The sequence below is a fragment of the Diorhabda sublineata genome, chromosome 1 (assembly GCF_026230105.1).
Source record: "Diorhabda sublineata isolate icDioSubl1.1 chromosome 1, icDioSubl1.1, whole genome shotgun sequence".
Taxonomy (NCBI): domain Eukaryota; kingdom Metazoa; phylum Arthropoda; class Insecta; order Coleoptera; family Chrysomelidae; genus Diorhabda; species Diorhabda sublineata.
Window position 1 is genome coordinate 39,266,671 of NC_079474.1, and position 24,982 is coordinate 39,291,652.

Genomic DNA, 24,982 nt, shown 5'->3' on the forward strand with positions numbered 1-24,982 from the left:
ATACTATTCAAAATTGACCATTCTACTCTGCTATAATGATACGGTGGCGATATGTCCAGATAAAACAGGCGATCATATGATTTGAAGTGCTCTGTGCCCGATTTTTGTTGGATTTGGCTCATCTGGATAGTCTTATACAGTAGATTGTTGTCTAGTTTCGGGTTCATTGCGTCAATCGAGACGATCTTTTTTGAGCGATTGTCAAATTATGCGGTATCCAACACGAACAGATATTTTTGGCAGCCAAATGTTCATGCACTATGGAACGTATGCGATTGAACTAATGCTCAAGTATGCCTCAATCTCACGCTATGTAACATGACGATCTTGCAGTATAAGTTTACGCACAGAATCGATGTTTTATCGCACAACAACCGATTTTGGACGTCATCGATTGAAAACCAGCAACATTCGGTGGCTTGAGAGAACCATCTCAACCGCCACAATCTAGAGCGTCGTACGAAGTTTATAATGGTCCGTGTGCACACGAAATCAGTGCACTTATAGCTTGTGAAATCAATAATAAACCATGAATTTTACTAAAATGACAACATTGGTGCGTAATATCTAAAGAAAATACATTTTTCTTCTTAGTCTTCAAAAGAAAAAAATAATAATTGAAATTGTTGGCCGTACGAGTCTATCTCTAAACCAGATTGGTTGTGCGGATGTCAGTAATAGTATTTAGTGTCTTCTTTGTTCATTATTTGGACAAATTCGGGCGTTAGACATTTAAAACGAATACAAACTTTTTAAAAGTATATTGGACGAAAATAGGTAAACTACTTTGGCAATGTTATCTATGATTCAAGAGATTCCAAATTTCAATGAAATATTTATTGATGGAAACATTTTTATGTATTCATCAGCAGAGTAAGTTATTAAATTTAATTTTTTTAAGATCCTTAGACCCTAGAGTAATTAACCACTCGCTACAGTTCTAGTATTGGTGAGCAAATTGTCAGTGTCAATATCATATTTTGATAAAGACTTAAAGAAAAGTCGAAACGTCAAAATTATAAAAAAAACCAATTTTAAAACAAAAGAAACCTAAAATCAAGAACATTTAGATGCATTAATTTATCAAAAGGTCTAAGAAATAAGAAATTGAAAAAATTTATCGATTACTTAACATTTCTTACATTACTATGTGTAAAAAATTGGAAACCAATTATTATTTAATATTTATGAAAGTACGGAACTATTCGAAAGATTTATTTAATATATCTGCGCGGCCACTGCCTAACACAGAGGGAAGTAAGCAAGGCATATTTTGCTGTACAAAATGAAAAGTCGATGTTACGTAAGTCTGTTGCAGCAGGTCCTGGTCTCATATTGTGAAAGTTATACATAATTTTGTTCTAGTTGAATATATCTTTCACTTAGAAAGTAAATACTAACAGTGGAACAAATATCAGACGATAAAATCAGTGGTAACTCGTCTCAGTTCTCAAGAATGGAATTATAATTAACGTTTCTTCTTTTAATCAACATTCAGAATTGTTTATGTGACAATTTTTATTTAATTACTACTTGAGAACTACTCATCAAATGTTTTTATTAGTTAAAATGGAAATTCAAGACACTTATATTGTTGTAAATATATTTAATCATTATCTGATACTTAGGATGAAAATAATCTTGACTATAATAGTACATCGATTGAAACGAATAGGTGTGTTGCAAAAATTGGTAAAAAAATATTTCCATTGGTGTACTTAGAATTGGTGAACGAAGAAATCTATCGCAATTTTAATGATTGCTTGATATGTACTAAAAACTGCTATAGAAATCAGGACAAATATCCATGATGATGTATTTCATCACTGAACCTTGATAGTCTTCAAGTATATTTGAAAGATGGTCTTGATATAGGTCTCTTCCAATTATTAATAGCATAACATAACATAACATAACATCAGTACTTGTCAAAATATAGTTTGACATTGGAATATTATCAATCAATAGATTACCTACCACATGAGTATCGGAGAAAAATTTGTTTTTCATACTCAAAGTTTTTTATTCTCAGTTACATTGAAAGTTATAATATGGAATTTAAAGTTTTAATCAAATTGTGTATAAGAATTCTCTTTTTTGGTATTTGGCTTTGTTTCAATGTAAACAGCATCACAAAGTTAGCACATAAAATTACTTGTGTATATTTCAGTATCGTTAAGAGTTTATTGAATAATTATGCCGAGAAAAATCATCACTACATACTTAAAAGAGCAAAACTAGTATTTCTGGATGTCTTTGTTTTCAATTTGAATTAGAGATTATGAACGAAACGATGTAACATTGTTCTGGACAGATACAGAGTTTAATGGGTCAACGAATTAAATCCCTCTCCAAATTGTGAACTCCGATTTCGATAAAAGCGCCATGTTCTACGAAGAAGATATGATGCAATGTGACATAAGTTAGAAAAGTGGTTTTTTCGTTCTTTGTCGAATCCATCGAAATTATCAAATACAAAAACTAATGAGTTGTTTGACAACAAATGACAAAAATTTACTATTGGTTTTTTTAAACAAGATATATGGAACAATTGCAATGCGCAAAATATTAGGCACATTGAGAGCGGCAAAATTTGACATTACAAATCGATGGTTATTGATTAATTGAACATATTATTGTAGAAACTTCTATGAAATTCAGTACTACTACGCAGCAGTAGATGTAACATATAGCCTTTCAAGAATTGCAGAATAAAAATTATTCGAAAAGAATATAATTTCGTGATTATTTGAAATGTAATTTGTATTAAGATAAATTGACCTTAAATTATCACCACATTTAATTCAACTTACTCTGTTAGTTTATTTGGTTTGATGAAATTTCCTCAAACTTTCAATGAACTTATTGACTTGAAATGCTGTGTACTTCCTCATCTTTGGTGGTAATATATGATACAATAAAAATTGGTAGAAAAATCCAATTTCACTTGAAATAGAATATTCTATTTTGTATATCTGTTATTCTATAATAGTATTCTTAATTGAATTAGTCTGCTTTCAGGTACTTTGTGATTTTATTTTGTAAATTATTTTGTAAAATTAATCATTTATATGAGCCCTCAGACAAGTGAAATCAAATCAAATCTAAATTACATTCGATAATTCAATGGTTCGTGAATGCGGCTTACAATTCTATAGTTAGTAGATCTAATCTCATTAGAGACAGAAATAAATTTGATTTCAACATGAACATAGTAACTTTACCATAAAGTATGAGCGTTTGATGTATAAATACAGTCAGTTCGGGAATAGTGGGATAAAAGTTGAAACGCCCATACTTTATGGTATAACTAACTATTCATTTACTCTTTAATTTTTAATAATTACAATCACTCTCTTATTATTTTTTCTTACAACTACTTATCGATCATTTCAACTTAATCAATGTTCATATTATACCATTTTTTCGGATAATTATTATAAAAAAGTATTTCCTCTAAATTTCTGTACATATAACGTATTACTCAATACGCCGTGTGACCATCTGACTGACTGACTGATTTTTTGCCGACAGTCGTTTATTCATCAATCTCCTTCTTTTGTCCCAAAATAGACTTCAATTTGAACAATTGCTTTTTCATTTAAGCTGAATTTCTTACCGGTTAGAATTTTTTTTTGAAATCAGTGAATAGCCAGTAATCACTGGAGGCCAGGTTTGAACAATAAGGTGGATGAGGAAGCAAATGGTTCAATTTAACCATCGTTGCCATCGATTTGTGAATCGGTACATTGTCTTGGTGAAATAGTGTTTTTTTCTTCGACATATGAGGCCGTTTTTCCTCAATTTTTGCATTCAAACGATTCAATAACTCTATGTAGTATTCGCTATCGATTTTTTCTCTTTTTTAGAGATACTTGATCAACAATTATGCACATCCCTCAATACTGAAGCCATAACCTTCTCAGCTGACTGTTGTGCCTTTTGAAGCAACAGACGTGGTTCACCGGCTGCAGTCCACTCAGATGATGATCATTTTTATTCCGGAGGGAAGTTATGGATCCATGTTTCATACATTGTCACATATACACGTAAGAAATCTGATTTATTACATGTAAACATGGCCAAACACTGCTCTGAATGTTTTTGGTCGACTGTGAGTGAAAGCGGTTACCCAATTTGAAAAAGCTTTCTCCTGGTCAAATAATCATACATAATTGTAAATACACTGCCTTCTGGTATTTTTACAGCCTCAGATATCTCACGCAATTTCAATTTGTGATTAGATATTACCAATTTGTGGACTGTTTTTGACGTTTTCTGGAATAACCACCTCAATTGGACGACTAGAACGTTCCCCATAATCCATGTATGTACGACCACGTCTAAATTTAGCAAACTGAAAACAAATGGATCTTCCCGATGGAGCAGAGTCCGGATATCATTTTTGAAGCCATTTCTTAGCTTGTACAGTATTTTTGTCATCAAGAAGCAATGATAAATTAATACAAATCCATTGTTATAAAAGTATCTTCACTTAAATGACTGTCACTTTTTTCTGACTAATCGAAATATCATGAAATTTTATACATAGTCTCTTAAAAGTTGGTACTTCATAAAGGTCATATGGATTTGACAATGGCCTCATCTGTGTATCAGTATAACTTCGTTATTCTCATCGTCTATTATTCAGAATATTTTGTAGCTTCGGCGCATTTGTAAGAAATTTTCAATGTTTTTAGCCAATGAATGATTTTGGTCACATATTTTGTAAATCCCTGTAATATAATATGTATTATATATAAATATATTTTATATTCAGTTTCTTTAAAAGTGTTTAAATGGGTTTTTATAAAACTTAATTGCTGTTAAAACGCTATCTCATATCATATCGTATTTTTTGCTCGTGTTTTAATAGCATTCGTTATATTAATGTTCATGCGATAATTGCAAATTTCACTTGTCTTGATATATACTATACAGTATAATGAACAAAACCTTTATATGTATTGTTCTCATCATCCTTTTAGCGAGTTTAATTAAGCTTTTATTCATACTATACAATAAATGTATTCAGAAAGGTTGCTGGCCGAAAATAATAATTTCTCCTGATTGAACCCGCTATTTTAATACTAGACAATTTTGTAGTATTTTTCTCATATATATAATTTATAATTGACTGAAATAGTCTATTTCTTTACTTATCTAATTATTTTTCTTATCTTCATCCTGATTTATCTTGATAATATTGATTCACCCTATTGTCCCGATTATCTCAAATATAAAGATCATCCTGAATGAAGTTTTTATCTTAAGTATTATTATTATCTCAATTAATCTTACTATTATTATACATAACAAATAATTATTTAGGAGCTTGACAAATGGATCATAAAATTAGAATTATAACTTGATTTGAATATTTAATACAGTTATCGTGCTCTTATCGGTAAATAAATAATGCTTTTAATAATCATTCAGTTGATTAAAACCTGCTTCCAAAGTCATATGAACTTTGCATAGACCATTCGGACGTTAACTTGAAATTTGGAGTGTGATTTGGTTCCAAGGCAACAAATTAAGATGGGAAGAAGGTTGTTCAAACAAAGATAAGACATATTAACTAAATTAACTTCCATTGTAGGGTCGGATAATAGTTTTCTCAATCACAACGATGTTCAAAAGTTATGGAATCTCATATTAAACAAAGCAAAATGAACATTTGGGTTCATTTAAGTACTTTGAAAAGGGAAGCCGATAAAATTTTTTTAATAATTCTATTGAACAAAATCAGTTTCAAAGATAAATTGTTTGTATCAATTGGACTGAGAATAATAGAATTCAATATCTGATCAAACTTCTACAGATATAAGTGAAATTTCTCATCAAAAGGAAAGTAATCCAATTATTTAACATTTTTTATCTCCTAAGCAAATTGGATCTTTAATACCTATTTGAGTTTGTAATAATAACACGGATCTGATCTTTCTAGTTTTCTTTCTATAAAATAGCGAATATTTACTTTTTAAAAAACGAGTCAATGTCTCAAAAAAGGCTAACCATCTGTCAAAGATAAACCTCAAATAAATATTTGTCCGAAATATATATGTATCCGAAAAAAAAATTAAACTAGGTGACAAAACAATGCATAAAGAGTAAAGATTAATCAATACAATTTTTTCTACTAGAATTGATATTTCTTTAGTTATTACCTACCACAACGTGTGACAAAAAGTATCTTAACATGGATTCTGAACAACGCAAAAGTATTTTTGTTGAAAAAAAGGGCCCAAGAAACTTTTTCTGGTGTTAATGTGCACAAGTAGTAAGATAGATTCAATGTGGAAATTACTCAATAAAAGAGGAGGATCGGTCGAAGATATGCAAAAAGGGGACAAACTTGTTTGTTTAAATAAGGGATTGAATATTCGAGAGCTTAGTGAAGATCTTAGACTAAAGTTCACTATTAAGTAATTTAACAAATAAGCTTCGATACATTTGACCTATGAATAAAAAGCGTGTACCAATAATGTAAAGTGTAGGGCTATAACCCAGAAACAATTGTTTTTTTTTCGAATGAGTGCATAATGTCAGAGTATATTCCAAGGAAAAAAAACTGTAAACTCCGAATAAGTAATTGAACGATGTACGAGAAAAAAAATATTCAACAATCATTTTTATGAATTCAAAGGTGTATCATATATCAAAATATATGATTCCTACTTTTCACCCCTAAAAATTATAAAATATAGTCTGCCGTTACCCAAATGAGACATTTTTGTCGTTATCAACATCAAAATGGCTGGCAATTGCAAAGAAAGGGTTATAACCATTGAGTAGTCTCGACGTTATTAAGTCTCATCAGAGTGGTATAACAAACTTGTGTTCGAGTTGAACAACTGAACTCAAGACAACGTCAAAGAGCGCAGCTATAGCGCAGATAATAGATTTCATTTCGATAAAATAAGAAGTGTGTCAAATATATCAAAATATATGATTCCTACTACTGACCAGTGGTTCGTAGTTGGAAGTGAAGTTGGTGCAAGATAGCGTTCGCTGGGAATGTTTAACTACATAAACCAAATACTTGGCTCTTTAACGTTGTCTTCAGCTTGGGTCTCATTTATAAGTCTTTTTCATCTGGTGCTACACAGCTACACCCTCACAACTACAGATCATTGATCATTTTTTTTATTTGATAAATTTTTTTGTAACAAGAGACAATTCTCCTCATAATTAACATAAGTAAGACATAAATTGTGGATCTAATCTGTGGTAAGTTGCTTGCTTGCTGCTCCATCTCGTTATAGTTTTGGGTCAAAAGAAATTATTCTACTGATGTTCAAAACATGTCGCACATGGTCAAAATTGGATGAATTCGAATTTCTTGAAGTTCATCAATAATTCTGAGATGTGTTTCTATTACTTTTGGTAAACTATTGCCCAACTATTAATTGAATATACAGGAAATGTTTTAATGGGTTTCAGTCAGATTCTTGAAATTGTGTTTTTTAATCTACAATTATGTATGTTTTTTTACAAGGAGTTTATCTCGAATAAAAAATTATCTAATAAGAAGTTTAATTAGAGTGAAAGTTGGAACCTAAATATTAGAAATTGATTGTCATTCATATTTGAAATTCTTGTTAAATTAATTTGAGCATATTTTTTGTTGACTGATATTCTCACTACAAATTTAAAAAAAACTGATACGACGACCTTTTACTTTAACAGTAGCTTTTTAAAAACATGACAAGCTCTCATTAGGTATGACATCAAGGGTACTACCGCAATTTAACGGAAAAAATGAGTTAATTTTGGACAAGAATTTCATTCACAATGCCAATTGGCCACTCCTAGTAGATCGAATCAAGTCGAGCAGAAAATTTTAGTGACGAAACCAAAAAAGGTAATAATAACAAGATCACGATTGTAAGTAATAAAAATTAACTGTGAACATATGATTTGCTTGTTTACTCACAATAATTCCTGCTGGTTTTGAATTGTTTCAATTACAGAATCAACCTTTTTATATTAATACTAAATTTTTTTATATTATTGTCTTGATTCGTTAGTCAAGTCGCTTTTTAAATTGAATAATTTCGTTAGCAGTAGAAACAGAACTAGATGAATTATTCTATCCAAACTACCGGTAATAACTATGCCATTGCATATAATTCAATTGCGTATTCTAAATAAAAATTACCAGTCTGTTTCGTTATTGTCGTTATTGATGTTTGCCGAAGCATCTAGCCAAAGTTCCTCGAACGAATCAGTACCGTCAATAGGCTGTACAAGAGCTCCATGCTTGCACTAAAAAAATCCAAAATGTTTTGATTGTTGTTCACTAAAAACTAACTTCAAATTTAATAACGACCCGAGAATATACGAATTTATTGCAGAACTTGTATTTTCGATAGAAATGAGAAACCTTCTTTGTGTGCTATTATTGCTTATTATGAAATTCTTTTCCTTTTTCTGAAGCAGGAGTACAGGATTCTATGTTTTTTTTTCAAATCTAAATTGTGTTACGAGATTGTGGATCTATTCAAAGACAACGAGGCAAAGTGATTTCCATGGTCAAAGAAAGATGTTAGTTTGTAGACAAGTAAATTTCATATAAAATTCTGATAGTCAAATATGACAAAATTACCACTCTCATAAAGATAAAGTGCGAATCTAGATAACAAATAATTTCAAAAAGTATTGTTATCTTGATATTTAACTAATTTTTGATGATGGTTTCTATAACAAACCCATTGAAACTAATAAAAATAATAAATATAAATTAGAAACCTCTATGGGAACGTTTGTTGGAGGTAAATGTTAAACAGTTTTGAAAGGGTTATGTGAATGATTGAAGTACAATATGGAAGTTCACCCCAATTCTCATGAATTTTCTATGAATTAACAGGGGATGTGCAGCCTATCATTCTTCAGATATACGAGGTCTAGCTATTAAATAACGAGACTGATTACTAAAAAGGGTTTTATTATAAAAATATATTCTACAATCGAATTCTCCCCTTCAATATACTCCCCTTCCTTCCTTCCCATGCGTTTTTCCATTGATCGAAGCAGTGCTGAAAATCTTCTTTGGTGAGCGCCTTCAGGAGCTCTGCAGTTTTTTGCTTTACCGCTTCCATTGGCTGAAATCGGGTCCCTTTCACAGCAGATCTATTTCTAAACTATCAAAAAAATCTGAACAGACCCGTTAACGCAAGAGATTTTGGTCAGTAGACAGATTTTTTGGCATCAACTTCGCACAGACTTTTGTCATGTGTAATTCCTCGTGTACAATTTTTCTGACCGTTTCTTTATCGGAGTTAACAGCTTCAGCAATCATCAGGATGCACTCACAATTTGGTTGATTTTGGTCACTGTTTTCGGAGTTGAAACAGTCACAGCATGACGTGGACGCTGGTCATCTTCAGTGCTCTCTCGGCCCTCACTAAAGCGCTTACACTACTCAAAGACACGCATACGAGATAAAGAATTGTCCCCATAGGCCTCTCGCAACAATTTATAGTACTCAGTCGGAGTTTTTTTCAATTTAACGAGAAATTTGAGATTGATACGTTGCTCCTGTTTTTCGTCACACATGGTTTTCTACACGAGAAAAAAACACGTTCTTTCCAAATCGCTACTGCACAAATACTATAATAGTGACGTGCATAGGCAAGATATCTAGATACCCAACGCATTACTCGTTTTCTACTCCACCCGTCTAGTGCGCCTTCTCGGCGTGCAGTCTCGTTATTTAATAGCCAGACCTCGTATTATACATTCACAATCCAAACTTATCAGTATCTATTAGCTAAATAGCGTGCATTAAGCACATATACTTCACTATTTTTACTAATATTTGTTACTAATACGTATAAACTTGCCTACTTTTGTTAATAATTGCCTTAGATAATGTTACGGGGACATGGTGGTTCACACTTTTAAAAGCGATAACTTTCTAGAATATATCGTTTGTTTTTATAGCGGACTGCATAAGTTTATATATATTTTTCATAATATTGATGGCGGATTCGAGAATATGCACTTTCTTTCAAAAATTGCTAGTAATTAGATCAATTTACTTTGTAACAGTTATATTGAGCTCTACTGAATGTATCCGAGGAGACAACACTGAATTTTCTAAGGATACGCCGTTTAAAGAAATGAGTACTCTTAGGAATAGATTGATTTAAGATCTGTCCCTCTCGAAAGATCCAAAGTCATGAGCTACTATTCCATTACATTTTGTCAACTTAGAATATCTATCACGGGTCATTTCCATACAATATTTCACTACATAGCCTAGTGTAGAGTTCACTTAGATCATAGGAAAGTAACTATACAAGGTCCAACAAATGATAAATTTGAAATAAAATACGTCATTAAAGTATTATTTCCAAAGAACTGAAGATATTTTCATCAAATTTCGATAAATGAAACAACTTAGATAACTACAGAATATGTTTTTTCAAGAGGCAAACGACAATGGTAGAGAAAAACATGTGATCGATAAATGTTTAGTATTTCAATTCGGAGAGACACCTTGTCTTTTCTCATCAAAATCGTCTAATCTGAATTGAATGAAATGAGATTAACCGAGATAGATATGTACGAGTAGTGTATTGAAAATTTTTTTTGAATTATCTGAATATAAAGATCTTCATATGTGCTTGAAAATTAAATATAACTCAAAAATATATACTCCTATAAGAGTGCACAACTTGAATTAACCTATCTAATACGAAGTAGATAAATTATATTGAGTATGGAATAGAATATGCATGCGGTATTTAACGTTAGGAACGCAGAACGCAGTCATAACTGAAAAGGAAACAGAATTAATCTTTAATACAAGGAAATTCTAACACCGAAAAATGGTAATACAAAGATTCCCTGCTCAAACGCTGTGTCATTGGAGCTTCCAATAAGTTATTTCCAGTTGAGTTGTAGTTACATAAATATGGATCTCGGCTAGTGTTAATTGTTAGCTATTATTTATTTCTTGTAGGCAGAAGAGAGCAGTGAAGCGGAAACTCATCGAAGAATGCGTCGAGTGTATGGAGACACTTCTATGAGTGATGGCGTTGTTCGTGAATGGTGCCGAAAATTTAAACTATATATGTATGACATGTCTGAAATGTAGCAAGGATCCCAAGAATAGATGCATACAAATTTCTAACGAAAACCACAAAATTCACACGAATCATAAAGAGCCGTGAGCCTGTTTTTTGGGACCATGGGTTTATTCAGTCTAGAACAACAATTAATGCAGATTCATATTGTGACACTTAGCGAGACATACGGACAGCTAATGAAAACAAACAAAAATTCGTACTAAATTCTGGAATTGTTTTGTTCCACGAAAATTTCCGTTCCCAAAGCGTTCGTGCAACCCAGCGACCCTTCAGCTGTTAATTTTTCCATGATATTTATTAAGATGAATAATAGATTATAGTTATTTGATAATTGATTATCAACGATTCCCCACCTCACACGGATTTTGCACTAAAGTTTAATTATAATAAGCTATTTTCATGCTTAAGTACAACCATCAATTACACTTACAAAAAATAATAGTGGAGTCTCATTTAAGAGTAATAAATAATTTTTACCATAGACGAATGAAACAACCCGTTAGCCATTATTTATGTTGAGTACGCTTTTCAGCATGGAGTAGACAGTTCATTTCTCCATGTCTTTTTCAAAACAAAATTTATAATAATTAGGTATTTACTTGATTTCAAAATATTCATTAATCAAAATGGTGCGTTAGCTTTCGGTCAATAGTTTTGTACAGAGTTACCTTGATTTGGTTCGTAAATAATTTTAAGTACCAATATTTCTATAATTATTATAGTGAGTAATTAAAATAGTGATTTATCATAACTTAAAATAAAATATATAGAAATTGATGTGTGAAATAATTATCCCACAACAATATTTAATTATTTCAAGTTATTGATTCAACTCAATTGTCAAATATAGCTGACATTTTATAAAAATAAAATAATTCTTTTAATTTTTTACAATTCATACGTATTGTGTAGAAAAAATATCTTTCAATAAAACTTATAGAAATAATATACTATTTTGTACTGACGTTTTTGATCAACAATTTCCATGTATGCATCTGATTAGATTATATTAATAACTCACCCAACTATATTTCAAATTAATTGTGGTCACCATAAAAAATATATATATTAACTGAGAGCACTTCTCTGTTGGATAATAACAAAAAAATTATTTCTCGTATTCATGTGAACGGAATTACGTGGTTACCTAATTTCAACGGTACTGTCCATCCACTCATCACTGTTTATAAGTTGTCTGTTTCAACAACACTATTATCTACATAGTGTTAGTGTAAATATAAAACCCATTGATGTAATATTACCAAGTAATCACGGTAACCACGAAATTTGTTATTGACGATACACAGCGTATTATTTGCCTGCACTCATGAACTCGTACCAGAATAATTTTATCTACATAGGATTAAAAAAAGATCTAGATATTGTAAGATAGAATATTCAATGAAATGTGAATAGGGAGAAATACCATTGTTGCAAGCGGCAGTTTACAATTCGCTGAAATTTGTGAATTATTTTTAAAACGCATAGGTTAATCTCAACAAGCCTATTCAGATAAGATAATTCCAAAAATATTTCGGTTTCAGATAAAATGAATGAATTAAACCGAATTTATTACCACATTAATATTTTATATTGAAATTTCACTTAAATGAATAAAATTGTAAGTCGGATTTAGATTCTGATTTAACTCTATAATTTAGCCAATGTACCCTGCCCCTATGGTAAGGACAATTTAAAGGTTAAATTACAGATTATAGATTATAGATTATAGATTATAGATTATAGATTACAGATTATAGATTACAGATTATATTAACCTTTCTGTCCTTTCTAGGATATCCTCTCAAATTCTCTGGTAAAAATCACAGTTGAACAATATGTGGTTAACTTCTCTCCTATGTATCTTGGACATTAACCATTGAACATTAATCGGATGATCAACTTCAGCTGATTGATTTCGAGTTGGATCAGACTTTCTCTGAGTACTTTAGATGATTCTCTGAAGGGTTTTGGTATGTTACATGTCGGTAGTTTCCAGTCACATTTTCATAAATCTGTCTTCAACTCTCTATAAGACCTTTGAGGAAATTTATCTGACTTTACGTTTTCTTTCATACCAAATGTGTCCACGGACTCATACAAGTAAGGCAAAGTTATTAATTGACTGTTTCTCAAGTTTGACTGACTGACAAGTTTCTCATCTTCATAAAATTTATGAACGGGGACCTTAAGGTAAACCATTTATAAACTGAATCAATATATATATATATATATATATATATATATATATATATATATATATATATATATATATATATATATATATGGATATACGAGTGATTCAACCAGAAAATTTTGAAATAAAAGAGAGTAAATAGTGGTATCAAGTTTTAAGTATTGTGGTATCTGACGGCGTCAGTCATAACTTGATTTGTGAAAACTGGTGGTTCCATCTAATCGTTAACCATTGAACTATGTTCTACACGTTTCTTGGAGAAGAATTTGGTCATTTATAGACACTAGAAGGTTCTACCATATTCGCACCAAGGCATAACCTTTCAGTGTAGGGGTAGGTGAATATTGAAGTCACGTGGCGAGCAATAAAAGAAAACCAGCGCGGTATAGTGTGACATATTTTTCGAAGTCATAGTTAAGAAATTATTGATAGTGTTGTAATTGATGTGATACTTTTGGTTCTAACAATTTTATTGATGAACCTTCACCCGAAAAACGTTATAGGAGTTAACTCAACTTCAAAAATTGGGTTCTGAGATAGCAAATCTAACTTAAAAGAGCAAGATGTTCGATAGAGATGAATTTAGGGTTAACGTGGAAAAAGGGCATTAGGATGGTTTGGACATATTTACAGAAGAAGAACTTAGAAAAATGACAAGGTGGAAACCAGGTATAGATAGAGCGAGAAAGAAAAAAGGTAATACTGAATAATTTTACAAAAAAACCTACATTTTTGAATAGGAGTTTAACTTTTAATTTAGTTTTACATTTGAAAGATCTAGCATGAAAAAATTGTGGAAGAGTTGAAAATAATTAGAATCTACAACAAATTAACTTCTTCGAAAAATTTTTGGGAATATGATAATGTGTAAAAAAACTCTCAAATAAAAAATGTAGATGGAAAATATATACAGTTTGTTGGATATGATGTTGGAGGCTTATTTTTTGGAACTAGAATCCATAAGAAGTCGTCATTAGTATGTTCAAAGTATTCAATGATTAGACTACTCAAAAATGTGAAAACAAAATTGGAAAGATTACACCACCAATAAAGTTGCGATTTTTGGGAGTACAGATGTTTATTCAATGGCCTATATTGTTGTATTCGTAATGTCAGGAGCAACAGAAACATTAACAATGGAAGAATGATATAAACAGGAGACTTGTAGTTACCGTAAAATATATTAAATATTATCTAATTGTTTCACAACAGCAAAGGATCGTTGTCTGTTTTATGAATATCGCAAAAGAAAATGTATCGATCAAGTTAGCTTAATAAGGTACCTTAGACAGTGACTTTAATATTAAAACTGTTAAATCATATACGAGCTATTCATTTTGAAGATAGATGTACTTTAAATCTAAGGTAGACTTGATGACACTAGAGAAACGGTTAGAAATCATCAATAGTCGCTGAATTATATGGAATTAAATCGGTAGCACAAACGATAGGAAGAGTTACTCTCATTTTTTTCCCAAGGAACAGAGGTGAAATTTCATACATTTTCCGGTCACATAATAAAAGTTGGGTTTTTGTCGTTTTACGGTATATTTTTTTCTCTTCCACATATATTGATTGAGGAATTTGACCTCTTGTTATATAACAAGAAAAACATTGTCAATTCCAATCAACGGATTTGGCAGCATTGTCTCCTAATATTAATTAAAATGTTTTTTTATAGTTCCTCCCATTACTATTTTCCGCTTCTTTACACAGAACACATTACGCAACCAGAGTATTGAATTTAACGAGGTTTTTAGATCTTTAACTTCCATTGTCTATTAACTCAGCGTAGTAAGCTAATTACTATTATGTTAGAAAGGAAAAAATATAATTTTATAAAACATATCGAGTAAGTCGAACAGTATTTTATTGATCATTTCCGGGCTATTGTCGGTTAAAAAATTTCCACAATAGCTATAGCAGCCATCTTCAATGTATTAACGCGCATAGTTTTGGCGAGCTTAGGCCCAGTCCACGATGCGATTTTTCTCCGCGTGAATTTTATTCTCCTACGATTTATATTCCGTCGCCGGAGTGGCTTTTGATTCACCTGATACTACGGCGGCGACGTAACAGACGCATCAAAAGATGTCATGAACATTAGATTCATCCATTTACATAAAAATACAGTTTTTCAGATATTACAGAATGAGTACTACATAATTCGATAATTTACTACGACTATCTGGTCCGGCTATTACCTATCAAGATACAAATTAGAGAAAAGCAATTTTAGCTGAAGAAAGTCTTTCCATAACTATAAGTTTGTCCATATAGTAGTCAGTCTCACAACTTTATAGGTACTAGAGAAAAAATTCGCTCGGAAATAAATCCGCACCACATTGCGTTCAATTAGTATCAAGTTACAGATTTTTTTCCGCGCGAATTATTTACCGCTAGTGCGGCTACTCCTATAGTTAGTTGGTTAGGTTAGTTGGTTATATTGTTACAGAATAGAGATAAAAAATTCGCGCGGTGAAAACTTGCAGTGTGGACTGGGCCTTATTGATAGAATAAGTCTTGACGTAGCTACTAGTTCTATATTATAAATTATTTCTTTTATTTTTTTCGGAGAAATTTTTTGGACTCTTCTTAATATACGTCTGTTGATAGTGAAACAATTTTCATTAGTGAAATGAGTTTCAACAGTACATTTACTGGTTTTTTTTTATACAAGTACAGTCCTTTGAAACATTCATCTTAAATTTAATGTTTCAATATTGAAATTAATCAATAATTCTTACATTTCATGTTTACCTTTACTTGAATTATTATTACGGCCGTCATCATAATTTTCAGTTTATATAATTCAACCCAATACTCCTGACCTCTCTTGCTTTATTTAAACTTTACCTTTGGGTGGAAGGCAATAATTTGGGACTGTAATTTATCTGCCAATTCAGAAACGATTGTTATGGACTTGAGAGAATATTTATGATTTTGATATTTTAGTATAGACATATCGAAATAAATCATTTTGACACTTCTATTGAAAGTTCTATTGAAATTCATTTCGAATATGAAAAAATTGTTCAAATATAGATAACGACTATTTTTGATATGTAATTGTTGTTACTTACATGTACTTGCAGTCATTACTTTTAGTTCTCTTATTATTTCTTACTTTATTATTTACTTGTATTTGCGCAGCGATTTATCTAGATTGTTACGACATCAGTTTGTTTCGAACAAATTTCTGTCACTTTTTTAACGATGCGATTTGTAACTGTTCGTAGTTTAAATTGGTATGGTCGAGCGAGAAGTTTGGTGTTTTCCGTCGTCATCTCTGCAACTTTAACGGTATAGAAGTGGAGCGATCAGATGATTTGGTTAGGCAAAAATAGTTATTATTGGATCCGAAGGATGAAGATCATTTCTTAACACAGTTGTTTATAGGGTAATTGATAGAGATATATGCAGAAACCAATGTGTATTGTTTTTTTGCCAGCTTGCTATTAAGAGAACTCTACTACCATTGTGTAACCCTGCTAATGCGGCAGAGACTTGATAATAACTAAATGTCCAATGCACTTCTGCAGTTTTTCAACAAATCGTAGATTGTTGAAATAACAAATGCAAAGAGGAGTGCTCGTTGCACTTCAATGTGATATAAACGCACATTTCCCTTAATTAATTTAGAGATTTTGGTTTGAAATATATTGACGACTTGAAAGATTAGAAAGATTTAAATTGATCACGCTAAATAATAATTGAAATCAATCATTTAATCAGAAACATTGAATAATTAAACTTTTTGAATCTTGTGTTAGCAATGCCTGTATAATAATTGATGACTGGGAAAAATCTTTTGAATGGTCTTCATCTACTTCATTGTGTCCTTATGAATATAAATAACGGTGATAAAAAGCACAGACATTGAAGTTAAATGGTGCTAGATCTAGTGACCAAGGCGGATATTGACGGACTAGATTCTAGCACCAAAACTCGGGAATAAATATTTGTGGCACAGCGCGGCGCTTTGTCGTGATGAATAAGGAAAATGCTGGTCCATATCCCGTCTTACTTTCTCAGCACATAGTTCTCTTTGAAATTGTTTTTGAGGATGACCGTTTCTTGTCTCAATCTGACTAAAATTAAATTATAAATCGCTTATATTAGTTCCAAACAGTCGGCATAAGTCGTCATCATATTGATCATAGATCATAGATCATTCTTTTGCAATTTTAATCAAGCCTTAACATTGTTTAAGATACATGTTTCATGAATAAGGAATAAGAAGCCTGTTAGCTTATATTCGGAGGTTCTTTCTTAGCACATAGTTTCGCATACCTCCTAGTATCTTCTAGACTTTCCGACCATTTTTCGTACTTAACGGACTAATTGTAATTATATTAAGTTATAATTCGCTTAAATACTAATTCTAAAAAGTCGTCATCATAATGAGTATAGAGAGTTTTCATTATTTCTTGATATTTTTTCAACTTTGTTGCAATTTGAATCAAGTCTTAATGTTGTTCAATGTTTTATGATGAGCCGAAGCTGGTTCAAGGTTGCTGCTCAACACATAAGGATATGAGTTGAAATTGAACATTTTTGTTGCTTTAATAGAAACTTCGAAACAATAAATCTCACAAGGAAATTTGAATAATCCACAGTCAATGTCAAATAATTGAAAATATTCCTATCTTTTCCTGCTGTATTTGCAGAATATTATAAAAAAAACTTTGAACTATGTGGCAATTTTGAATCGTAGTGAGGTAATCTAAAAGTAGAAAAGTCTTCTCCTTCCTAGGATATTGCCTATACTTCCCCTAAGAAGAGAGATGAAAAGCTTCATTTTAACACGAGCGAAAACAAATGATTGTAAACATTTATAAAAATGAAATGCAAAAGAAGGTGACAAGTTTGTTGATGATGTTATTTCCAAAACGGCAAATTTTTCGGAAATCTACGGTATCCACCGAGTTGTTAGTGAGCTGATAATTTCGACCCAAAAAAGTATCTATGATGAAAAAAAATTAACAATTCAACTGATGATTTCGCCATTAGAAGAATTTCGCCCAATTTTTTCCTGCAGTGGATAAAGTTTTATGAGTAGTTAACGAAGATAGGACTTGCCGAATTTTAAATGATCAACATTTTATAATTTATTGAAAGAAATGGGATTTGAAAACAAAAAAAGAGGAAGGAATAAATTATTATTAGAAAAAGCAGAAATAATTGTGTGAGGGTAAGAATACATTAGAAAAATTAAGAAATTTTGTGAAGAAAAATTTACTACCTAGATGAAACATGGGTAAACGGTAGACATATTAAGGATAACGATTAGGTGGACTTGATAACATAATCCCAAGGCAACCATTCTTGGTGTTAGCAATAAGGTGCTATATATAATCATTGGAAAAAGTATGACGCTTACATTGTATATTTTTGCAATAATAATTGTTTATAAATATTCATAATTCATATTATTAATGTGCTGTATGGAACCGCAACTATTTCTAAGTGCGAAGTGCGGTCCTGTTACTTGCACGGCTTTGGCGTTTTCAACCCTGATATGCGTGAATATATTTTGGTTTACTATTTTCTTCCGATAAATAGACTAGTACTTTCTAGGATAAGAATATATAACTGACAATAATCAAATGGATACTTCCATAGATAAAATTGAAATAGAAACGATCTATTCAACATATTTTGTTTCTTATGACATATTTTATATTTGTAGTTATTAGTACGGAAATATGTGATTTATTATCAATACACACACATAAAACTGCCTAAAAATTGTTATCTACGTTGAACAAGCTTCTACGAAATTATTATATTCATTGTATACAGTTATATCGTACGGTGCTGGCTGACAGTACAACAGCAAACACATAACCATAAAGCAATGAAGCGAGAGAATGTTGAACTACTAATTATCTTTTTTTTTTTTTCAAAATGTATTAATCTGGAATAAGTAACTGTAAATAACGATGGCGACGGAATAAGAAGTATAATTGTGAGAGAATTTTCAAGGTTGCTTTTATATGTAGCTAATTTCAATTTCTTTCTATCTAAAGGTCAGCTTGAGTAAAAATGTGTATTTTTCAAACCAAGCTAAGTAGTATTATCCGATAACCAGAGACGTAACCTTTTAGAATAACTTTCTTCATAATCATGCAACAAAGTTAAAGATATTTCAATTATAACACTTTTATATTATACAGTGCTTTTCAGATAAAAGTATCCACCTTTAATAACTTTTGTAATACTGGTATTTAGAAAAAATCCAAAAACACGTCAATTTATGCTGGAAGGGGCAAGCATTATGGCTTATTTAAACTTACTGGAAAAGCCACCCCCTCACCCCTAGCCGCATCCCCTCTATTCTTTTAAATTACTTTTCATATTTTTTATGTAAAATTTGGATACTCCTCTTTGAGTTGATTTCAAAAATGTATAATACTTGTAGGTTAAAGTGGTGAGTTTATGATATAAACAATTTTTCTTTTAAGAGCACAAATTTTACTTATTATTTACTTTCACCTTATTTGCCTGTACTAAAATGGGTTGTATAACAGTTCAAACTCTTTAATCTTTTTAACTGTGCTATTTATTCTAGTTAAAAAATCCAAACAACAAAAAACTCTACTTTTTATTAAAGTTTGACATTGTCAACTAGAATTTGTAGTCACTATTGATAGTGTAATTTGATACATTATTTATTTTGTTTCTCTGAAATGGTTTACTCTGCAAGAAAGAATTGAAATTGTAGGTTTATACTACCAAAATAATAATTGTGCAAGAGCTGCTGCTAGAATATTTAACGAATTACATGACGGAAGACATGCAACTCATAAGTATGTAATTCAACTGATGGAGAAATTTACCACAACAGGGTCTGTTTGCAATAAAGTGCATAAGCGAGAGGGACTCGTAAATACCGAAGCAATCCAAGTGGCAATTTTAGGGCAAGTCAGCTTAGAGGCTCAACAACCCCAATCGTTGTCAACAATAAGTAGAGCGATCGGTGTTTCATCTTCTACAGTTTTCCGAGTTCTACATAAATTCAAGTACCACCCATACAAAGTTAAGTTGGTGCACGAGTTGAATGAAGATGATTTTGATCGTCGTCTAGAGTTTTGCGAATCAATGACGCAAATTATCAATAAGAATCCACAATTGTTAAACAATATTTGCTTTTCTGATGAATGCTCATGGTCATTAAATGGCTTAGTAAGTAGGCATAATTGTAGATATTGGGCTGAAAGTGATCTACATATTATGCGTGAATTCCATACACAACATCCCCAAAAGTTAAACGTTTGGTGTGGTATCCTAGGTGACCACATTGTCGGACCTTTCTTCATCAACGGAAATTTAAATGGTGAATCATATCTTGAGTTACTCAGGGAAGGGGTTGACCCACGTATTACAACAATAATAGAAAATGATGATAACCTTTCCGAAGATTTACTGGTATTTCAACAAGACGGAGCTCCCCCACACTATGCTATGCCTGTTCGACAATTTTTAAACGAAACATTCCCCGCTCGTTGGATAGGTAGTAGGGGGCAGATGATGGAGTGGCCACCTAGGTCACCGGATTTAACACCCCTAGACTTCTTTTTAGGGGGGAATTTAAAAACAAAAGTTTATGCTACCCAACCAGAATCTCCGGATGATTTACGAGAGAGGATAGAAAATGAATGTCGACAATTAAATCCAGCCGTATTAAGCAATGTCAGAGAGGCATTTCAAAATAGATTATACCATTGTATGGAAGTGAATGGTACTCATTTTGAACACTTATTGTAACTTCATAATAAATAGCACAGTTAAAAAGATTAAAGAGTTTGAACTGTTGTACAACCCATTTTAGTACAGGCAAATAAGGTGAAAGTAAATAATAAGTAAAATTTGTGCTCTTAAAAGAAAAATTGTTTATATCATAAACTAACCACTTTAACCTACAAGTATTATACATTTTTGAAATCAGCTCAAAGAGGAGTATCCAAATTTTACATAAAAAATATGAAAAGTAATTTAAAAAAATAAATTGGATGCTGCTAGGGGTGAGGGGGCGGCTTTTCCAGTAAGTTTAAATAAGCCATAATGCTTTCCCCTTCCAACATAAATTGACGTGTTTTTGGATTTTTTCTAAATACCAGTATTACAAAAGTTATTAAAGGTGGATACTTTTATCTGAAAAGCACTGTATATTAATGATGCTTACATAGCTTATTACAATGTGCTCAGCTGATATACAGTGATTCATTATAATCTGTATAACAGTCTTCAATTCAATTAAAATAGAATTTGGGTCTCATATATCTTCATGTTGATGATAGTTAATATTAAGTAATATACCGGGTGAAATAAATAAAACTAAGGTTTTGAAATGATTAAAATAATTTTAAATTCCTTAACAACTATATTTTAAAAATTAAAGTAGAAAAAATTTAATCCAAAAACTGAATACCAACGGTCTGCAATTTAGTCATATAATAATTCGATTGAAGTGAAAAATCATTTCTGTACTAGGTTTCAAAATCTTTAGAGGTTGGTTCTAATAACTCTTCATGTTGATGATAGTTAACATATAACTAAGGCTTTGAAATGATTTTAAATTCTGTAAGATCTATATTTAAACAAAATGGAATAGACGGAATTCTGAGAAAATAAATTATGTGAAATGCTCAGAGGAATCTTCATTTGCACTCCATCTAGAGGGCAATAAGTAGGACAGAATATCCAAATTGGAAATTTGCAAATAGTGCAGCATTCACTCGTAGTTTTGCTACGAACTGAACATTAATTAGGAACTGGTAATCTTAAGACGTTTCTTCCGCCATCTCCTACTGGACATCTTGAAGGACGAACATCTAGAATAACAGGAATAATAAGACAAATTGTCATACATTTTTCTAGATCGGCGTTGAATTTGCTGGGATGATAAAATTGCTCGGAGAGTTCAAAAAAAAGTTCTTTTCTCTGGGATTTGTTTCGAACTTGTTATCCAGGATTATTCGACACATATACTCTGTAATAATTCAGTGTTACAAGACCCAACTTGAAATGAAAACATTTAGTAGTCCATTTTGTTGTCTGTCTGCCGGGTGCGTAAACGATGAGTCATTCGGTCAATAATATCGCTTCCTTAGTAGCATGTGAATAAAACATTTCGAGTTTAAATTTTGATCTGTGATTATTATCAGATACTGCGTTATCATGATGTTATGTTGATGTTAACAAAAATGGTTATATTCTCTTGGTAATTTAATTTACTAGGATGGTCCTGGAAGCACTTGGTCTTTCGTTATCAACAGTAAAATCATCTTGAAAAACAGAAAACTATCAATGCCGAGTATTACGAGGACTTATTACAACGTTTGAGCGAAGAAATCAAGCAAAAACGGCCACATTTGGCTAAGAATAAAGTGTTGTTTCATCAAGACAATGCACCAATTCACACATCCGTTATTGCAATGGTCAACATTGATGAAAATTTAACTTGATACCTCACGCACCCTATTCGCCAGATTTAGCCCTATCGGATTATTTTCTATTCTGGCTCGGTGGTCAAAGACGTTTCAATAATGAAGAGGTGATGTCGGCAATTAATGGTTATTTTGAGGAGCTAGACGATTCTTACTCGTATTATAAAAAGAGTATCAACCTCATTGAAAATTGCTGGGAAAAGAGAAGGAGATTACGTTAAAGATAAATTGATACATATCTTTATTTTTAGGATTTACAAATACCTTCGTGATTCCTCTTCTTTTTTTTCTTATAGTATGAATATATGTAATACTTAGTTTTAACAATTCATCTATTAGAGTCTGTTAGGGTTTTTATAATATGTATTCAGAAAATCTAAGTTGTCTAAGGGTAGATACAGATCTTGTCTGAGTTCGTTCACATCTAGCATTTGCTTTCAGATGTCCAGTTGCCAGGTCTCTAGGGAGAAGCCACGAATTGATATTTTATTTGACTTTTCTCTGAAGATCATCCGCTCCATCAAGACACTATTCCTATTTGCTTCATAGTTTAGGTCATATTGCTCAAAATTAGAATGTAACTTCCAACTAAAGAAGGTATACCAGATTTCAAGATTTAAGGTGAAAATATGCAATAATTAAATTTGCTTTGTAGTTTTTAATTATAATACATATGGATACAAAAAAATCTATTTCTGTAAATTGGGCATTATTAAGGGATGTATAAGAATTTTAAGGTATGAATATTATTCTTGGGCACTTTCATTTTTGAAGCATACTGTGTATATTTCAATTTATAAATCCATTCGTATTGAAATAGAAGAAATTTTGCGCAAAATGTTTGCCGTGAGACATTTTTCTGAGAGCAATAAAACAGTATGTTAAGGTTATATCTACAAACCCAATTAGTCTACAGTCTAGACTTCTTCAGTAAATCAGGTTATTCCATTAAACGACTAAAGTTTCCTTTTACGTCGAGATTAAACGACTGCATATAATACAACTGATGAAAAATTCTTTGTTTTCACTAACGTTGGTTTGGTTTTAGAATTAATGAATAATTTCCAACATAAGTATTAGTTGTAGAAAAAGTTCATTAGAGTCTGAATGAAACGGATGTAAAATCTTTTTACGATGATTGTTAACGAAGTGGCAACAAATTGTGATTCTAATGTTCTTAAAAACTAATGAATAGTAAAATCTGATATTGATATCATGAAATTCTACATTTTTAATGTGCAAGAAGTTTCAAAATATGGTATAAATATATTAATAAGGAAATATTATTAATTAATATTATATAAAAATGTTCTCTACTTCTTGGTGAATAGAAAACAATATTATTATGTAACTTCATAGTTTTATTTCATTAGAGTATCTTGTTTATCAAAGCACAAGTACGTGATAGTAATACAACAAGATTTTAGACTTCTAAGTAAATGGTGATAAAAACAAGCATTTGTCTTAAACATTATAATCCCTTCAAGTTTCCAATCACTCTCTTAAAATGAATTCTCAAACTGACAATTTGCTTCATTTTCCTTCTCTGTCTACCATTACACATAAGACTATTTACAGTACAAGATAAATGATGGAATCAGGCTTTATAAATTCTGACTATGAAAGTGATTGAATCATCGCTTTTGAAGGTTTCTTAGTTTTTCAATATTTCGACGGATATTTTACATGATTATATTTATTTCAAGAAACATTGAATTATTTTTTATAAAATATTTATCCAATGTTATGAAGCGTAACGACCAAATCTGAATTAATAAAACAACAATATTTATTTCTTCTCGTCATATAATATTTTCCAAAATAGAAACTACTTCCGAGCAAAGTGGAATAGTTTTTGCGGGACTATAAATTTGCAAAAACACTTTTATTTCTTGTAGGTACATTCTGTGCAAATAGAAACTACTAAATTATGACTACTTAAGTTCGAGTTTAGGTCGTTTCATATCGATTTAATTTGCCCATATTTGTGTTTAAGTGATTCACGTTCACATGAAATAATTATAATTTTTTCTCAATAAGTTCCTACAGAATTGTTAAGACCGTGGTTTCTTAATTTGTATGGGTGGATATTTTCTGTCAGATGTTACAGAGAAATAATTTGATACGGGTTGTGATTAACAAATACGGTGAATAAATACATTAGGGCTTTTCGAGAACTATGATTCTGGCTGGTACATCTATTAGCTAATTGCAAAATCCAACCTCTAAAACCT

The 24,982-nt window shown here is 31.2% G+C and overlaps 1 protein-coding gene across 4 annotated transcripts in view; it reads right to left on the reverse strand.

The window, feature by feature from the left end:
• LOC130448964 (class A basic helix-loop-helix protein 15-like) overlaps nucleotides 1–24,982 on the reverse strand; it is a 165,734-nt gene that overhangs the window by 36,763 nt on the left and 103,989 nt on the right. The window contains exon 1 of one of the 4 annotated variants that reach the window (XM_056789204.1): nucleotides 12,121–12,464. The exons of the other annotated variants lie outside the window; for them this stretch is intronic. The gene's annotated coding sequence lies outside the window, so the exon portion shown is untranslated. Of the gene's footprint in view, nucleotides 1–12,120; nucleotides 12,465–24,982 lie in introns of those variants that run through there. 4 annotated transcript variants of the gene reach the window in all.